This window comes from Zosterops lateralis, assembly GCF_965231275.1.
Source record: "Zosterops lateralis genome assembly, chromosome: W".
In the NCBI taxonomy this organism is placed as follows: Eukaryota; Metazoa; Chordata; class Aves; order Passeriformes; family Zosteropidae; genus Zosterops; species Zosterops lateralis.
The window spans coordinates 31,491,318-31,503,942 of NC_139801.1; the positions used below are offsets into that span (position 1 = coordinate 31,491,318).

At 46.1% G+C, this 12,625-nt stretch overlaps 1 long non-coding RNA gene across 1 annotated transcript; it reads left to right on the forward strand.

Moving 5' to 3' along the window:
• The first annotated feature begins 728 nt into the window (after positions 1-728).
• LOC310922153 lies at positions 729-11,544 on the forward strand. Its single transcript, XR_014592308.1, has 3 exons — positions 729-1,134; positions 4,536-4,656; positions 8,286-11,544. It is a non-coding gene; the product is annotated as an uncharacterized lncRNA (long non-coding RNA).
• Positions 11,545-12,625: the final 1,081 nt, after the last annotated feature.

The window sequence follows — 12,625 nt, forward strand, 5'->3', positions numbered from 1 at the left end:
TAACAAAACTTACATTTAAAACCCACATACAATAAAACTTTAAATTAATAAAATATATATTTATTACTTAAACTTTATAAATCCTTATCTTAAATTCAACTTTACTTAACAAATTTTAAACTTGTATTTAACTTATACTTAACAAGGCTTAAACTTAAAACCACATAAAAATTATTTCTAATATCAATACAATATTAAAACACAACCTAACTTGGAACCAAATGCATCAAATCTATAATTCTTTCCCATAATATGATGGGTTTATGCACAATGAAAAAACAAATGATTGCTGTTTTTCTTTCAGATTTTTTGTTTGAAATCATGCAGCTGCTTTGCAACATTCATATCTTTGCTTTTGAATTCAGAAAACTTGTAACTCTGATTGGTTTATTATCATTTTGCTTGAATGCAGTCCCTCTATAACCTGAGGGCTATTGTCATCTGTGGTGTTTCTCTTCTTTTTTTTTTTTTTTTGTACCTGAAGGGATACAGCTTGCTGTGTTTGTATCAGTGTTGCTTGTGGGCAGGGTCAGGCTCTCTGGCATTTGGTCTGAGGGGGTGACACCTTGGAGAAACTCTCCGCCTTGGCCACACCTGCTCCCTGCTTGCACTGCCTCTGCCTGCCCCGATCCTGCCTGTGCTGGCTCCGCCTGCCGCCACTGTTGCTGTGCAAGGCGGGGCTGGCTCCCCCCCGCGCGGGGGAGAGGCGGGACCGTGCTGCTTCGCTCCCGTCTCTGCCTTGTACTCTGGTGTTGCTTGTGCTGGCCCGGCGCCATCCGCGGGGGTGTCCTTTCTTGACCCGTCCCCTGGAGGCTGTCCTGTCTCGCTCTCTCTCGGGGTTTCTTTCGCCCGGAGCGAACTTGCCGCTCGATCTCCATTTCGCTCGCTCTGTTCCTGTCGCAAAGGTTTCTGGGGTTTGTAGTACATAGTTCTGCGCCTGCGCTGCGCTTCCTGGGTTTGTGTCTGCGCATGCGCCAGCCACAAGGGCTCCTGATACTTGTAGTTTCCAACTCTGCGCTTGCTCTGTTCGTCCCACATTGCTCAGATTCCACTGTCCCCGGCAGCCCCCGCCGTCCGGCCCGTGCCACCCCCACAAAGTCCACGCCAGTGCCGGAGCCGGGCTGCTGCCATGTGGTGAGCGCTGTGCTGGTGCTGCGGGGCTGTGCCGGGGCTGTTGTCGCTGTCATGGCCACTCCGCTGCAGCTGTTCTGTGAGGAGGCGGCTCCCCCCACCTTTCTCTTTCGCGCGGGCTCTGCTGCAACTAAACGCAAGTGCCGGTCTGCTTAACTTTTCTTTCTTCTTGGCCCACAGGGCTGACTGTTCTAACTCACTCTCCTTCAGTTTTTCATCTCTCAGAGAGAGAATATAATAAAGAAGCCGCACTGCTGTGTTAAGGTCGGCATTCATTTTGTCTTTGAACTTTTTCTGAGCTGTTTCCCCACTGCGGCTTACCCTTCTGCCACGGGATAGCTCCGACGCTTTTCGAACGTCCGGCCCCGTAGCTTCAACCCTCTCGCTCCTTCCGCTCGGTGCTCCGGTCTCAGCTCGCTCCGCTTTCGAACCGGTTCTGCTTCAGGTCCAAGCAAGAAGGTTTAATGAGTCCTTAATGCATCTAAGCTAGGACTCATGCGGGTTCTTTCCTGCATGCTAGGTAGAATCCGCCCAAGAACTCTCACCACAATTAAAGTAGAGCTCTCGTAACACGTCTAGACGATTTTCTGCATCGAAGCAAGCAAATGCATCAAAGCGAACAAATGCATCTAAGCGAACAAACGCATTAAAGCGAAATGGTCCCTGCCTTCGGGCACCATTAGAAGCCAGGGATGCCGATAATAAGAGAGGGTTGGACTGAGACAGACGTAGATACGACCAGTATGGTTAATTCTATGAAGTCCCTCTATTTCATTTAAAATGGCAGGTTATATACTCTTTCAGATAGTTTACAAATGCAGACACATTTTCATTGGCACACAGCAGAGGAAAGAATGTAAGCACACATTGTTTGGTTTACTCTTAAGGTGGCTAACACCTGCATACTAACAATTCTATTCAATGACCTTCAACACCCTATTATCTTTCCCAAACACCTTAATATCTAATTCTAACTGCGCCACAGCTAACTGAGAATTTTTTGCTGTGTCACAGGCCTTGGGCCTCAAGTTAGGCCTCAGGTTAGGCCTCAGTCAAGGTAGTTCAATATCTATATATAAATCATGTTTTCTTTCCCTAAGAAATTTAGCAACGGGGCTAGCACCTGCCATGGCTGAATCTGCATCGGCGGCTGAGGAATTTCTGTCGGGGCACGGCACTGGCCTGTGCTCTGGCTCTGGTTTCCCTGGATCAGAAAACCTTCAGAATCATACTTAGAACTACACTGATTAGCAAAATGACGAGCTTTGTGACACCGTGGACATATATCAAGGGCTTTCGGCTTTTTTAAGGTGGCCTGGCTTGCCACACCCATAACAAACTGCTGCACTTCTGAAAGTGCCTTTGGCTGCCACAAAAGCTGCAGCCATAGCCTCATATTGATGTTCTATTGTCCTAATTCGGTTGCATGCTTCAACCATTTCAACAAGACTCGGTTCTTGGCTGGGCAGAGGCTTAAGGAGTTTTTTACAGTCTGTGTTTGTATTTTCAACTGCAAGTTTTAAAAGCAAAATTTCACGGGCATCTGCATTATAAATTTGGCGCTCCAATGCTTGTTTAACGCGATCAATGAACTGCACGTAGGGCTCTTAGGGCCCCTGGACAATGGTTGTGAACGCTTTCTGAGGTGTTTTGGCATCTGGGACCTTAAGAAAGGCTTGGCGAGCTGCATCTCAAGCTCCATCAAGGGCTTCTTTTGGGCAATCTCACGCCTGAACATCAGGATGTGTATACAGTCCCATTCCCATAAGCTGCCTGATTGTGAGGGCTGCCAGGGCCTGATCAGTGTGGCCCATGTAAGTTAAAAGCAGGTTTTGCAAACCTTTTTCCCACTCCTTCTCCCATAAGCTGTATTGCATAGGAGATAGCAGAAGCCAGGCAAGAGTTTTTAAATCATATGGAGTCATTGTGTGGGCAGCAAACACAGAGTCCGGCAAGCTTACAAAATGTGGCGAGCCAATACCATGCTCTGTAGCTGCTTGCTGGAGCTCTTTAATTTCTGAGAAGGACAGCTGTTCCCACCGGGCAGTTCACCGTCGCATTCCCTTGTATATTACCGGAGCTATGATTCTTTCAGCAATTTCAGTCTCCCTCTTTTAGTGCTTGTTGTTTTAACCGCACCCAGTTGTCATGAGGGTTGGGAGGATATATATCAGGTTCTTTGTCAGGATCAATAGGTCCAGGATCAAAGGGATCTTCCTTCGGACCATCTTGATCACTTTCCTCGCTGTCATAGTCAGCAGCAAAAACCCTCACGGAGCATGAAGGGCCCCCCTCCCTTCTCCCCACAATAGCTGGTGCCGGAGCTGTGGGTAATGTTTGCTGCGGCATGGGAGACGGAGATACAGTCTCTTCAGTTAAGGATTTATTAGATTTCACAGCACAGGAGGGAGAAGCAGCAGTTTGTTTAACTTTAGCAGCAGTCTCTTCAGTTCTTAAAGAGCATTGAGAATCTGCTGTAGAAGAACAGACATTCCCTGTATCTTGGGAGTTTTCTTGAGCCTTTAAGGTCTCAAAAGTCACCCTCCACGAGGGTAGCATTTCTGCAGCCACTTTATTTTCCTGGGTAGCAAGATCCCATAGCTTAACTCCTGCTTTGTCCCACAGATCTGATGTAAAGATTGTGGACTCAGTGACTCCCGGAATCTACACCGCTACCCAATGTAATAAAGCTTTTAAATCATGCGAAGGCACAGTTTTACCATGCTGTCACAACAGCCTCTACATAAGCTCAAAATCACTTTTTTCCTGGGCAGACATTCCCTGACCCATCTTCCCCTGCAGCGGCTAACCTCCAAAATCCCTGAGTGTTAGCTCACCTCCTATTTCCCGGAGGGGTTTCTTTTGCCGGTCGGCGTTCCTGCTTCTTTCAGCAGCACTTTGTTCTGCAGGGCTCATCCTCCATCACTCAGCTAGGCGATTGTCGCTTCTCATACGGGGCACCATTTGACGACAATTGACAGAGAGACGTGAACTTCTTAGGTTGCATGCATGAAGCCAAAAGCTCGTTTATTGATACACTTAGCTGAGTTTATATACTTTTCCATTATATAAAAAGTAATATTGCCAAGTACATTGCTTAAGACATGCCTCGTACTAACTAACACAGGTATGTACTGTCTTATCTCAGTTCTGCATGCTAAGCACATATCGTACCAAGCACATCGCTGTCTCTTACATTCCTTTCTCAAACTTACGCTTTCGGTTGCCAAGGCTTGCGGCCTACCAATGCTAACATGTCCATTTCTGTCATGAGCTGAGCAGTGCTCCCAGCTTGGCTCTCTCGCTGTATTCCCACAGAGGTATGTTAAGCTTTAAGTTGTGTAATAATTGAGAGGAGGCTTGCAAAAGGTATGCTAACAATATATATATGCTCGCTTAAGCAGGCTGTATAACCAAAAAGATATTTTAAAAGAAGAATAGGAGACTGGATGTACATGAGACGACCATTTTGGACCACCTCCCCAACAGATCTTCAAAAACCACAACTGCCGATTATGAAGAAAAGTAAGTAAAAAATAACTGAAAATTTGGGGAAGTGAAATGTCTAGAATGGTATAAGAGACCACCGTTTGAGAGCTGAATTTGTTGCGTTGGGACCCCTTGCGCACCCAGAACTGTGATTTGCTCACTCTCTTTATCGAACAAATTAATAAATTGGCTATATTACTTGATGTATTGTCGAGTCTAGCTTTTCATTTATTTCACAACTGATTCCCTCAGTGTGGAGTTCCCGCACCGCGAACAAGAGGCAGCCTAGTTTCCTGACCAAAATGGCAGCATTGTAATCCAGTGTTGTCAGAAATGCAAAAAAGCTTCCATGAAGGAGGATGACTATGGGTTTTACTCACACTCTGAGGGTCAGCCTGGCAGAAATGTGGCTATAATGAGTGAGCCAGCTGATTGAAAGTGTCTTGAAAAATGAAAAGGGTTTTAACAACAAAGGAAAAATACAATAAACAAAACAACAAAGCCGAGCACAGCACAGAGACAAACTCCTTGCTTGCTACAGCACCTCAAAAAGCGTGGAGTTCCTTTGTTCTCTCTCTTTAGTACTTAATAGCTTAGGTGGGCTTTTTGGCACTTGGCCCAATGAGTGTAACAACAATCTTTGAGTTACATTCTCAGAGTCCAATCCACACTTCTGGGCTGGCTCTGAGCCAATTACAAGGAGAAATCCACAGAACTTTTCACCTAACTTCTTAACATGTCAAAAGGTAAAGTGAGACTCTTTCCCTATTTGGAAACACCTGCTAGAGGTATAGGGATTGCATTACCACAGGTGACCTTGTTATGAATGCTAGGAGACCAGCTCCTTAGTGATTCAGCTTTATTGAAAACAGTCTGGGAAAGGGGCCCATAAGGTGTGTGCACACCACCGCTGCTCCTGATAGGGCGTGGAGAAGGACGATGTCAGCTCTGTCGTCCGGCAGATCTGGGCCTTCCTTCCTCACCGGAGTCCACACGAAGATGCCTGCCGGTTTCAGGTTCAGGGTCCCCATGTCACTCCTGACTCACTTTAGTTAGGGTGACGAAGGCGAGGAGTCCTGACTAGAGCTTTGATGTCATCCGATGTCCCTTCTGGTTAGAAGTGTTACTTCAGCTCTTTACCTGCATGGGAGTTGTGGCTCCTTGTTTTTAGTGGTCTCCACTAGACGAATTCCCTCTCCCCTAAGTCCCATGGGAATCTGACATTTGCATACTAGGTGATGTCATCCTCCTCCTCATGGTCTCAGGTGGTTCACTATCTTGGAGGAGAGGGGAGCAGCGGAGGCCATACCTGACGGTAAGGGAATTTAAACAACTCACCCAACCAACAACCCACCATCCTCATTAACTTATAACTTTGTATTAACTTTCTAACAATTTATTCTCTACAGCCTAGTGGTTGTTGCTGCCTGCCCAGTTGTATATGCGCCGAGCCAGCGCCCGTCATTTGGAGAACTGGACTATGGTTGCACCCCGGGGCCCCTGTGCGCCCTTGGGAGCAGCCACCCTGGTGATTTATTTAAAAAAATACGGATATTGATCTAATACCAATATCCAACCATGACGGACAAAGACTCTCTAACGGTTTAAAGTTAGAAAGTGTATGTTTATTACGACGCCGGGCAAAGTGCGGGATCATTACCAAATAGACACGCGCAATTTACAGATGATTACAGGGTCTTTTTATGTACAGGAGTATTGAATACCCAAAACACAAATGCATATTCATAACTCTGGTACATCCCATTCCCCGCTTTGCATGGTAATTAGCCAAAAAGCTATTAAGCATGCGCAGTTTGTTCTTTGAAATGGGTCGGTGGTCCTTTTTATGGGGCGGGTCTCAAAATGATGAAGTAAGATAGACCTTCCTCAGCTTTGACTTTTTAACCTTTAGTGTTACGTGACAACTGCATCCTGTTTTTCCAGGACTGTTTGATTTATGATTTAGGATGCACAAACATAGTTTTACAGGCTTCAGGATTTGTCAGTTCCTTAAATTCGGCTTCTGTTAACAAAAGGGAAGCTTATCTATCTTACCTCAGCAATATCTAGTTTAATTAAAGACCTTAATTCTTCTAAATTAATGCTTCACCGGCAGCCCCGGCCCCATTCCCTGTTGGCATGCACGTGTCAAAAATGGTGGCCAAGCGCTTCCTCAGGGTGTGTTCAGTGTAGGTGATGAAGCCCAGGGACAGCAGGACAGCGGCCAGGTTGAAACTGAGGCCTTGCAGCAGGGCGCTGGCTGCATAGGTGCCCAGCACAGCAGCGGGGGTGCCCAAGCACCGACTGGTCTGGAATGCGTGGGTGAGCAGCCAGCAGGACAGGGGTAGGTTCCAGTCCAGTTTGTCACCACCTAGGCCATGGAGTGCGCCCGCCAGCAGTGGCCATGCCCGTGCCCATCATGGCTGAAGATGGCATCGCGGGGCGGCGGGCAGTGAGCAGACTGACAGCGCAGAGCTGGTGGCTCTGGATGCGAGTCCCGCTGTGTCCCCTACAGGCTCACTGGTGCGGGAGCGGCGGGCAGGCAGCCCCCCACGCACACCCCAGAGCATCCCGGGCCGGAACGAGCGGGATCAAAGAGCAACAAAGGGGGAATGGGCCATGGCCAGTACCTGGCATTGATTATGGTGGGTGATTCATTACCTAGGGCGGCAAGGAGGGGTCGTGGAGCTCCTCGGGGCCAGCCCCCACCTGGGTCTGGGGCTGACCCTTCTGTACAGCCCAGCTCTGCCTTTCCCCCTGTGCTGGGGAGCGCACAGGCTCCCTCACCCTCCCCCAGCACAGATACAGCCATGCCACTGGGCAGCCCGGTTGGGGCAGTGGGAGGGAACCCGATTGCCGTGCAGGCACTTTTGATGTCAGTGGCGTGGCTATCGCTGGGCGGCCCAGGCGAAGCAGCGGGAAGAGCGGGCAGCTACCCCAGAGCGGGATACAGCCATGTCGCCACTGTCACTAGGCAGCTCAGGCAGCGTGGCAGGAATAGCAGGTGGCTCCTCCAGCTCAGGAGCAGCCATGCCACGGCTATCACTGGGCAGCCCAAGCGGAGTGGCAGGGGTGTCACTGTTGCAGCTACAGATCAAACAAGCTTTCAAGGCACTACTGTTTGCAGGGTTGTGCTGTGGTGCTGCCAGACTCGTGTGCTTCATTCTAGAAGCATTCCTGCAGCCGTTGATCGGGCCCATGTTCTGCAGCATCTTTCTGCACCCCTTCAAGACCTTGCTGAAGGCGCTGGAGTGGCCCTAACTCAGTTGCCTGCATCGCTCCCGCACCCCCATGCTATTAGCTACCGGGACCTCTGAGTTTCAGACACACAAGCAGGATTTTGTTTTAAAAGGGAGTACCCTCGGGAAGAGGACAGAAAGGAATAACCTCCACTTGTATGCAAAGCGTGGCTGCAGCATAATCCCTGTCAACAAACCAACTATTTTTACAGATGCATCCAACAAAACCAATAAAGCTGCAGTAGTTTGATGTGAAAGTGTCTGTACAGTAGCAGAAGACGATATTGATGTTAAAGGATGCTTATATGCCTTTCAGTTGTTTTTTTTTTTTTTTTTTTTTTTTTTTTTTCACAAAAACCATTTATGTTGTATTCCATTTAAAATCTTCTTATTTAAAGCATATTACTAACCATTTTTTGTTTACAGAGTTAAGATCTTGTTGCAAGAGTTCACTGTGGCCAAAGGGGTCCAGTCCTGGGAAATCTACCATCATCTGCTTGCCCTGGAATTCTGAGCTCCTCTGCTGCCCTGCTGGAGCTGTGCCAGCCCTGCCTCACCGTCAGCTCCTTTGGCACTGCTTCTCTTGCTACAGTGTGACCCTGCGCCCTCCTGCCCTGCCAGGACATCCTTCCATCACAGTTACCAGCCCGGGACTTTCCTCCGTTCCAGCTTGGTGTTCTGAGAATTCCTTCAGGGACACTGAGACCAAACTCCCCTAGGTTTTTGTAAAGCAAACCCCTCAAGGTTCTTGATATTGTTTTGTTATTAATGATGTAGTAGTTGTTTTTGTTTTGCTTTGTTATACATACTAGTAAAGAACTGCTATTTCTATCCCCAAATCTTTGCCTAAAAGCCTCTAACTGCAAATTTAAAATTGGAAAAAGAAAGGGATGGTTTACATTCTCCATTCCAAGGGAAGCTCCAGCTTTCCCTGGCAGATACCGGTCCTCCCAAACCAAGACAGATCTCTAATTTGTGTTTATGATGCTTCATGGTATTTTCACATTCTGAAAATTTTGTCAAATATGCATTTTTCTGCCTCTGATGTTGTGTTCAGTGGTCATGCATTGCATTCCACTGAAAAGAATTTTTTTGCCTCAGGACTAAAAGTAATTTCCCACAGATTACAAGTTTCATTTTTACTATTTCAAGAAGTTAGGACACATGGTTCCTTAAATGTTTCTATAAATTGCTGAACATGTAATTCTGTAAATTCCTATAGTATTGTTCTACAGGTGTATTACCAAATCCTTTTGCACAGGCCAACTTAATACAAATGAGGAAGCTTTAGCTGCTTTCTAACAAATTGGAAATGCCTGGTACACACAGGGATGCAGCCATGTTACTTGTGTGTATTTCTTTGATTATTTATAAATTGTTTATGTTAGGGAACTTTTTCAGTAAATATTAATAAAGGTTTGTTTTTAAGATATATTGAGGAAACCCTCTCAGTCAAAGCTTCAGGCCCTGATCAAGCCTTAGCTCTGGCTGACTAGGGAAGTATGCCATAAATCCCAGGTGGTTTTGTCCTAAAAAATGAAAGCAAGTCACTCTGACTTGTAAATTTGGTCTTATAAAAGCTGAACCCTCTTTTCGAGGTAAACTTGGAAGCCTTGTTCTGGAAAAGGCTATCCAAGTCCAACTATGACAGACCCTGGGTGAAAGTAAAGCATTTATTGTTTTATTGGATGTATTGTCTTACTGTTCATAATAAGTGCATATTATCTGAATTTAATAGGTTAAACTATATTCATGTTTTTGTTGTTAAGGCTGAAAACAGAGGTGAGTTCTCATTCTAATGGCAACTCCATTTAGCAGACTGATGTTACCCATGTCTCAGAGTTTGGTTATTTAAAATATGTTCATGTCTAATAGCAGCTACTCACACTGGAAAGAATGCCCGTAATGCTATCAGACATTAGCTCACCTGTTTTGCTGCCCTAAGGCTTCTCAACACCATCAAAATAGACAATGGACCTGGACACCTCAGAGTGAATTAGTAACTTCTTGCATCAATGGGGTGTGTCTCACAATACCAGCATCCCCCACTCTCCCACAAGGCAATTATACATTGTGCCGTGTTTCTCATCCTAACTGCAAGGGGCACTGCAGAAGGGATGACAAGCACTGCCTTTGTATTTAAAAACAAAAAGAGGAGGAGTTAGGGTGGAATATAGAATATTGCCCTGTCAGGACCTTGGAATTGTTTTAGAAGGGGAAGGCACCTATCAGAAGCCACTGGTATATGGTTTGACCACTGAGGACGCTGAATGCGACTTTGGGAAATACCCATATAAATCCTGATCGTGTCCGAGCCGGCCCTTTTCCTTATGGCCAGAGGATCAGGTAACAACTGGCCCAGGCTGGCTAGGCCCTTGCTGCTCTCCCCTGTGGGGGGGAGTCAGCTCAGAGCCTGGCTGTGCCTCTGGGCCCCCATCGGCTGCCGGCGCAGGAGGGGGGAGGCTGCAGCTTAACATCTAGCGAATTTTTAAAGCCTACCCCTGAGCCGGCCAGGGCTGGGGGAGAGGTTCCCCCCCTCCCCCAGAGGCTCCAAAGAGCAGCTGCGAGCTAGGCTAGCCTGGATGAGGCCGAGGGATAGAGCGGGAGGCATCTACCAGCCAGGCCACTCCGAGATCCTTTGGACTGAAGTTCTTCCCCCCCATCCCCGCGGCTTTTGAAATCCTAGAGGCTGCTGCCCGGCAGAGATCATGTGACCATCTGCAGGCCCAGGCAAGAATGTTAACTCTTTCCTGGTACAGATTGAGACTTTTTAAAACTCTTACCCTCCTTTTGAGTAAAAGGAAAGGGACAAAGTGAAATGCAGAGAAGACACGACATGAGATGGAAGACAGATGGAGAGAGAGTGAAAGACTAATTGGAGGAAGGATGGAGGAGTTGTCTTGCTGGCTGGACTTTTCTGGTGAAACCATGAAGAATGGACTATTTCCTGTAACATATGAATGCTGTTTGGGGGGATGCATGGTTCTAGCTTGTGGATTGCTATAATTGAGATTTATTGGAGAATTTTGAACAGAGGAAAGAAAGTGATATGAAGCCCTTAGCTCCTAGGGAAAAAGGAGATCTCTAGTTTTAGAGGTGAAGATGATTTTGGAGATAGAAGAAGAGAATCTTTGTTTTATACTACAGGAGGCATCCTTAAACAGTACCCTAAATAAGCAGACATGACCCATATGCAGGGTTGGGAAAGCTGCTAATGGGAGGGAGTTCACAAAGGTGGCTATCTTTGTAAGAGTTGAGACCCACAAGAGAACTGTTCTATGTTGTCAGTGAGGAATCTCCAAGGACCTTCTAAGAGAGACTTCTCTCCTAAAAAACTGATGAAAGATTATTTTTAAATGGTGAAACTGACTGAAAATCACAGGTTTTGTCTCTTTATGTTCTTTGTGGGAAAGTGAACCCTTGTGAGGGGGGAGGAAAGTGTTTTAAAAGTTTCATTTTGTTTCTTATTTTTTTCTTCTTTTTAGTGTGTGGTAATAAAACTGTTTACCTTTAAGTTGAGCCTGTTTTGCCTTTTTTCTCCTAATCCTATCTCGCAGCAGAAAAGACACTAAATTTGACCAACAAAGACAGGTGAACATGTGTTGGAGTCCAGGGCACGGGGAAAACCCCTCAAATTGCCCTGGGGGGTCCAAGACCCTTGCTTGGACCCCAGGAAAGCATTGCCTTTGACCTTGGTCCATGGGTAAAACTTCCAACACTTATGGATGAATTGAAAAGAACAAAAATTTAAAATAGATAGTAGTTTGTCACAGGGTGAAAATTTGTAGTTTTGGATTTTTAGAATGGAAGTAGATGAAAGCAAGATTGAGAATTTTGGGCGGTGCCTTAAGTCCTTCTTCTCCTCCTTTGACTCCATCTTCTGCTGTGACAGTGGCACAAAGACATTGGTAGAATGTATGTGATGTAGAAAATTGCATGTCTAGAATTGGTAGTGATTATTGGCACAAAACTGTAAACATAGTACATTTTAAGAGTTAATTGGATGTTGTGGTTTGAAAGCAAAACGAGTGAGAGGCTCCAAGTCAGAAATACAATTTAATAAGAAGAAAGGTAAAAAGATAAAGTAAAATAAAAAAAAATGCAATAATACAAAAGACCACTGACAGAGTCAGAATACAACTTGAGCAGGGTGGTGGAAGCAATTCAGCTGAGGTGGTCTTCCTGAAGCAGTGATCCTGTAGAAAGGTCTGGTAGCTCTGGTCCTTTGGGAATCTAGTGGATAAGGGCTGCTTGTACTGTCTCAAATCCTAGATTATATCCATGTGAGAATGCTTGGCTCCTCTCCCTAGGAGGAGCATCTCGCAATGGGATGATGAGTCGTGAAGTGGGTCTTCGATGGCCCATTAAACAGAGATAACTCCTGGAGGGAGTTACCTATGTGTCATGCAAGGCATTGATGAGCCATTAGCAGAAGAAAGCCCAAAGGTAAGGGGGCCTGGGAAGAACATTGCCCCACCTGGTTTCAACAGTTCATGAAGATGGTGATAGAATAAATACTTTGTGTACATCCTACACTACAACCCAGGACACACTAGAAACCTTTAAAAGACCTTGAGCACTAAACCTCATGTTCTTGGAAGCTGTGTCTTCCAGCGCGCTAAGCCTGGCATTAGGCGATGTGCAGACCTTGAGATAAGAAAAATGAATAAGTACTTTTTAAGACCGAAGCTGCAAGTTCCGTTCATCTTTTAAACCCTGGTACAGGACTTTGTAAGGAAAAACAACCCAATTAGGGTATTCATGGA